The sequence below is a fragment of the Elephantulus edwardii genome, unplaced genomic scaffold, assembly GCF_000299155.1.
Source record: "Elephantulus edwardii isolate Elephantulus edwardi_28Jun2011 unplaced genomic scaffold, EleEdw1.0 scaffold00031, whole genome shotgun sequence".
NCBI classification, from domain to species: domain Eukaryota; kingdom Metazoa; phylum Chordata; class Mammalia; order Macroscelidea; family Macroscelididae; genus Elephantulus; species Elephantulus edwardii.
The window spans coordinates 8,785,105-8,791,881 of NW_006399781.1; the positions used below are offsets into that span (position 1 = coordinate 8,785,105).

The window sequence follows — 6,777 nt, forward strand, 5'->3', positions numbered from 1 at the left end:
AACAACAACAACAACAATGTTGGAATGCAATCTATGTTGAAGGCTATAACCCCTGACTTTAGGCAGCAAATGCTTCAAGCGTAGTTTAGCCTTTTAGTCCAGTGCAAATCGGTTACACCACCTAAGAGACCTTCATTTCTGCCAAAACAATTTAGAAATCCAGTCAAAATTGTCAATGCAATGGCAATCAAAATTGCAATATAATTTTATGTGTGTATGAAATTTAACAAGTCAATCCTAAAACTCATCTGGGAGATTAACTGTCAGGAAGTTGTTGATACATAGGTGTTACTGAGCTGACTATAAGTTTCAGTGACTCTATGAACAACAGATCTGACTGAAGCTTGCCTACTTGCACACCCTCTTCCCGATCTCTGACATGCTGCAGGACATTGTTAGACTCACTGTGCCAATCCATCTTATTGAAGATTTCCTCTCTTTCTTTGATCCCCCATCCTTTCCAATATGATGGCATTTTTTCTCCAAGGGCTATTCCCTCTTAACAACATGCCCAAAGTACATGAGATGATGTTTCTGCATCCTTGCCTCTAAAAAACACCTTGCTTACACTTCCTGCAAGACACACCTATTTGTTCTTTGTCAATTCAGTACTTTTCTCCAACACCACAATTCAAAGGCATTGATTCTTCTCTGTGGCCCTTATTCATTGTCCAACTTTCAGAGGACTAGGAAGCAACTGAAATGATCATGGCATGAATCGACAACACCTTAGTCTTTAAACTGACACCCTTTTCCTTTAGAGCTTTGGAGAGGTCCTGGACCTCAGAATTTTCTAATGCAAAAATCTTTTGATTTCTTGACGGCTGCAACCAGGGGTGCTGTTGTGAATCCAAGAGAAAGGAACTCTTTGACAGCTTTAATCCTTTCTCCATCCCTCATGCTGTTGCCTATTGGTCCAGTGGTAAGGATTTTTGTTTTCTTGTGTCAGCACAGCCAAAGAATAACTGAGACAGAAGTACAGTGAGATAATGTGTCCTACCAGATATCAAAACACAACCAATTAAAACCAATGAAAATGGTCTTGTGCTGCCCCAGGAAGAAAAAAAGTCAGTCACAGAACTGAGTTTTAAATGGGTTCTTGTATAGAACAGCATTTGAAATCAGTGCAGATTTTGAAAAGACAGACTCTTCAACAAATATTATAGAGACAATTGGCAGTCCTGGTGGAAAAAAAAAAGTTAGATTCCTGTTTCTCACCATTCATGAAAATAAATTCCAGATGGATTAGAGAGATAAATGTGAAAAAATAAAAAGCCCAAATCTATAAAACTATTAAAAGAAAATATAGGAGAATTTGCTTATAACCTTAGGGTAGGAAAGGCTTTCTTTTGCAAGACATAAAACACCGAAACCATAAAAGAAAAGATTGCTAAATTTGATTACATTCAAATTTAAAACTGCTGTATGACAAAAGACCACAGATACTGTTAAGGGACAAGGGACAGACTGTAAGAAAGATGTATGTGCAACGTATAGACTGGAAAAGGAGTCACAGTCACAAGATAGAATCAACCCTCACAAATAATAACAATAAAAGGCAAACCACCCAAAAGGAGAGCAGGGCATGCTGGGAACAGACAGTCCACCTCCGGGCAAGTGCAGATGGTTAATATATGTTTGAAAACGTCCAGTTAACAGTTTGTGTTGGTTTTTTTTTTTTTAACTCATCAGATTAGTAAAAAATTTTAAAAGATTCCTAACAGCAAATGTTAGCAAGAATTCAAGGGCAGTTCAAGTACCTTCTTTCAAGGCATTTGGTTTGAACGTACCAGTCATTCCTTAAGGGAATATGAGGCAGTTTGAGTTAGTAAAGATTCAGACTCAAACTCACTGCCATCAAGTCAAGTTCTGACTCATTGCTGCTGTTGTTAGGTGCCCTGGAGTCAAGCATGACTCATAGCGATCCTGTGAACATCAGATCTGAATCCTGTCCTAGCCTGTGCCAGCCTCATCATCTCTGATACACTTGAGCCCATTGTTACGGTCATTGTATCAATTCATCTCTTTGAGGGTCTTCCTCTCCTTCATTGATCCTCCACCTTTCCAAACATGATGTCACTTTCAAGAAGTAGCCTCACCTAGCAACATGTCCAAGCTATGAGAGATGACGCTTCTCCATCCTTGCCCCCAAGGAGCACTGAATAGTCCATGAACTACCAGAAGAATGAACATGACATTAAAAGTGAAGAAGGAAGCCCCTGCCCTTCCCAAAACTGAAGCCAAAGCAAAGGCATTAAAGGCCAAGAAAGCAGTCCTGAAGGGCGTCCACAGCCGAAAAAAAAATGAAGATTCACACGTCACTCACCTTCTGGCTAAGACGCTGAGACTCTGAGCGCCCCCAAATACCCCTGGAAGAGCGCCCCCAGGGGAAACAAGTTTGACCACTATGCCATCATCAAATTTCCCCTGACCACTGAGTCAGCTATGAAGAAGATAGAAGATAACAACGCACTTGTGTTCACTGTGGATGTCAAGGCCAACAAGCACCAAATTAAACAAGCTGTAAAAAAGCTCTATGACATTGATGTGGCCAAGGTCAACACCTTGATTAGGTCTGATGGAGAGAAGAAGGCCTATGTTTGACTTGCTCCTGACTATGATACATTGGATGTTGCCAACAAAATTGGGATCATCTAAACTAAGTCCAGCTGGCTAATTCTAAATAGAAATTTTTCTCACCAAAAACAAACAAATAAATAAACAAACAACACCCCACAAAAGAATGAACAGAAATGTCTTGAAAAAAGGGTGCAGCCAGAATGCTCCTATATCTGGTTTCTGAGGCTATAAATCTTCATGGGAGGAGATGGCCCATCTTTACTCAGAGGAGCAGCAGATGTATTCCAACTATACCACCAGAGCTCCCCGAGCAAAGCTTGTGGTTGTCGATAGGTGCTGTTGAGTTGGCCCTGACTCATAACAACCCTATGAACAACAGATGTGAATCTCACCTTGTCCTGTGCCATCCTCACCACCTCTGATACACTTGCACTCATTGTTGGAGTATCCATTTCCATGGGAGTCAACTTCTCTTTCACCGACCCTTCACCTTTCCAAGTATGATTTCCTTTCCCAAGAAGAAAAGTTCTTTTTGCTGTTAGGTGCCAGCAAACTGGCTTCAACTCACAGCAATCCTACTATGAACAGCAGATATGAACCTTGCCTCTTCTTCCCTGACCTCACCAACTCTGATCCACTCAAGACCATTATTATTGTCACTGTGTCAGTCCATCTTGTTGAGAGTCTTCTTTTCTTTCACCGACCCTCTATCTTTCCAGTGTGATGTCTTTTTGTCAAGGACTAGCCCCTTCTAGCAACACGTCCAAAGTGTGTGAGATGACATTTCATCATCCTTGTCTCTAAGGCGCACGCTGGTTGCACTTTCTCCAAGACTGTTCTTCTGGCAGTCGATGGGACATTCAGTACTCTTCTCCAACACCACAGCTCAAAGTTGATTCTTCTTCTGTCATCCTTATTCCAACTACAGCCTTGGAAAACCCACACACACCACTACTCTGATCTACAGGGTTGCTAAGAGTCAGAACGCATTCAGTGACAGAGGGCTTAAACACCTTCTTCATGTTGGTGAGCCTGACCTTCGTGTTTTTAGAGGGTGATCTCGCAGTAGCTATTCACATGTAAAATGCTCAGACCCTATAGTAGCGTGTCTCCACATCTGGATAAATGCTCACAAGGGCACAGGCCCTTCCTTGCTCACCGGGAGTCATTGTAATGGCAGCTGAAATATGAGGAATAAACATTTGGTTCAAGTCCTTTTGAGGGTTGCAGTGAATGCCAAAAGATCTCCATGAAGGCCTTGCAAGGACACTTGATGAGTACAAGGTGGTGGGGTGCTGCCTGCCTACTCCCAAAGGTCGGACTCCACCACTTTACCGCAAGCACATCTTTGCCCCCAACCATGTTGTCACCAAGTCCTGCTTCTAGTACTTTGTGTCACAGCTGCAGAAATGAAGAAGTCTTCTGGGGAGATTGTGTCCTGTGGCAGGTGTTCCAGAAGTGCCCCCGGCGTGTGAAGAATGTTGGCATCTGGCTGTGCGGTAGGACATATAACTTGGACCTGGAGGACAGGGACCTCACCCCCATAGGCACCGTCACGCAGAGCCACCGGGACATGGGTGCTCGGCACCATGCCTGGATCCAATCAGTCCAGATCATGAAGGTGGAGGCGATCGCAGCCAGCAAGTGCCACTGGCCCACAGTCAATCAGTTCCATGACTCCAAGTTCAAGTTTCCAGTACCCCACTGGGTCCTGTGTCACCAGCTCAAGTCCTGGTTCACCATCAAGTGGCCTGACACCTTCTTCTAGACACATACTCTCTTCCCCATCCCAGTCTGCTCCAAAACACCTTGGTGGCTGATAAAAAAAACCAAAACAACCAAACATTTGGTTGAAGAACCTTAATTTCAGTGTTGTTGTTGCTGTTGGTTGGAGCCATTGAGTAAATTATGATTCACTACAGCCCTAGAAAGAACAGAGCAGAGCTCTGCCGTAGCCTGTGCCATCCAGGCCCACTGTTGCAGGCCCTCTTTTGGAGGGTCTTCCTCTCTACTTTTGACCACCCTCCACTTTTCCCTGCATGATGTCTTTTTTCCAAAGATTGAAATTCAAACTTTATCAAAGACTCAATCTTATATCCATTGCCATCATCAGTTCCAACTCATAGCAACTGTTTATCTGACTGCCCAGGCTGTAAATCCCACAGGGAGGAGCCTACCCAGCCTTCTCCCCTGGAGCCACTGGTGAATTCCAGCTACATCACCAGAACTCCATGGTGAAACTAGCTATCCACTGATAGAGAAAGGGCTAGATTTCTGAATGTCCCCACTAGACTGAGGTCTAAAAAACCCAAGGCCGATCTCTATGTTCTCTACATCCTTGTTATGGATTAAATTGTGTCTTCACTAAACATGTGTTTGACTCCCTATACCCTGTGTTTGCAATGCCATCTGGGAGTAAGGCTTTCTTTGTTATGTTAATGAGGCTATATTATGTGTCTTTCTTTGTTTTTATTTATATTATGTCTTCTTTTCATTATTAGGTGTCTGAGTTGATTAAGACTCTCAGTGACTCTATGAACAACAAATCGGAACCTTGTCCTACTCTACACTAACCTAGGCAATTTTGAGATAAAAACAGAATAGGTACAAGGAAGCAAGCACAAAGGGGGATAGGTAGTCTTGTAGAGAAGGCCAAGGAATGGCAGAACACCACGGTTACAGAAATTGAGACAAAAAGAAACAAAGCCTTCTCTTAGATTCAGTGCCCTAAATTCAGGCTTCATGCTTCCTAAACTGTGAGAAAAGAATTATCTGTCCATTAAAGCTACCCACTTGTGGTATTTCAGCTAGAGCAGCACACAGGAAACTACAGGGTTGGGGAATGAGGGATAGCATTACTGAAGTTAGAGGAATCTTGGCTGAAAGCAGAGGATACCAGAAAAAATGTTTGCCTGTGTTTTATTGACTATGCAAAGGCACTGGACTGTGTGGACCATAATAAATTATGGGTAACATTGAGAAGAATGTGAATTCCAGAACATTTATTTGTGCTCATGTGGAACCTGTACTGAGCAGTAATTGTTTGAACAGAATAAGGAGATATTGCGTGATTTAAGATCAGGAAATTTATGTGTCAGGGTTGTATTCTTTCCCCATACTTATTCAATCTATATACTGAGCAAATAATCTGTGAAGACAGACAAGACAGAGAAGAATGTCTCATTAAGATTGGAGGAGGATTCACCAACTACCTATGTCATGTAGACGGCACAAGCTTGCTTTCAAAAAATGAAGACTTGAAGCACTTACTGATGAAGGTCAAAGACTATAGACTTCACTATGGAAACACCTCAATATCAAGAAAACAAAATTCCTCACCACTAAACCAGTAAATAATATGATAAATGGAGCCAATGCTGAGGTTGTCTATGACTTTATTCTGGTTGGATCCACAATCAACCCCAATGGAAGCAACAGTAAAAAAAAAAAATCTTGTCCTGGGCAACTCAGCTGCCAAGGACCTCATTAGAGCTAACGAGCAAGGATGTCAGGGTACGGACTAAGATGCTCCTGATTACAGCCATGGGATAGTCAACTGTTTCCTGTGTATGTAAAAGTAGGGTAACGAATAAAGAAGACTGAAGAATTGATGACTTTCATCTGTGGTGTTGTTGAAGAATATTGAATCTACACCATGGAGTGCCAAGAAGAACAAACAGATCTGTTTTAGAAAATGTGCAGCCATGTTGCTCCTTAGAGACAAGGACAGTAAAAATTGATCTCACATATTTTTAGGCATATTGTGAGGAGGATCCAGTCTTTGTAGAAAAACATCATGCTGGGGAAAAGAAGGGCCAGAAAAAAAGAGAAAGCCCCTCAATGAGACTATGGATTGACACAGTACCTAGCATAGACTTAAACACAGCAGAGATTGTGAGATGGCAAAGGATTAGGCAGTATGTCATTCTGATGTTGTTGAGTCGAGTATGACTCATAGTGACCTTATGAACAACAGATCTGAATCCTGTCCTGTGCCGTCCTCACACTCTCTGACACACTTACGCCCATCGCTGCCATCAGTGATTGAGAGTTCAGTCCACCTGATTGAGGGTCTTCCTCTCCTTCACTGTCTCCCCTCCTTTCCAAGCATGATGTTTCCCTCCAAGGAAAGGCCTCTCCTAGCAACATGCCCAAAGTATGTGAGACAAAGCTTCCCTCCAAGGAGCACTCTGGCTG

The 6,777-nt window shown here is 42.6% G+C and overlaps 1 pseudogene; it reads left to right on the top strand.

Annotated features, from left to right (window-relative positions):
* Positions 1-3,813: 3,813 nt before the first annotated feature.
* LOC102877473 lies at positions 3,814-4,348 on the top strand (annotated as a pseudogene).
* Positions 4,349-6,777: the final 2,429 nt, after the last annotated feature.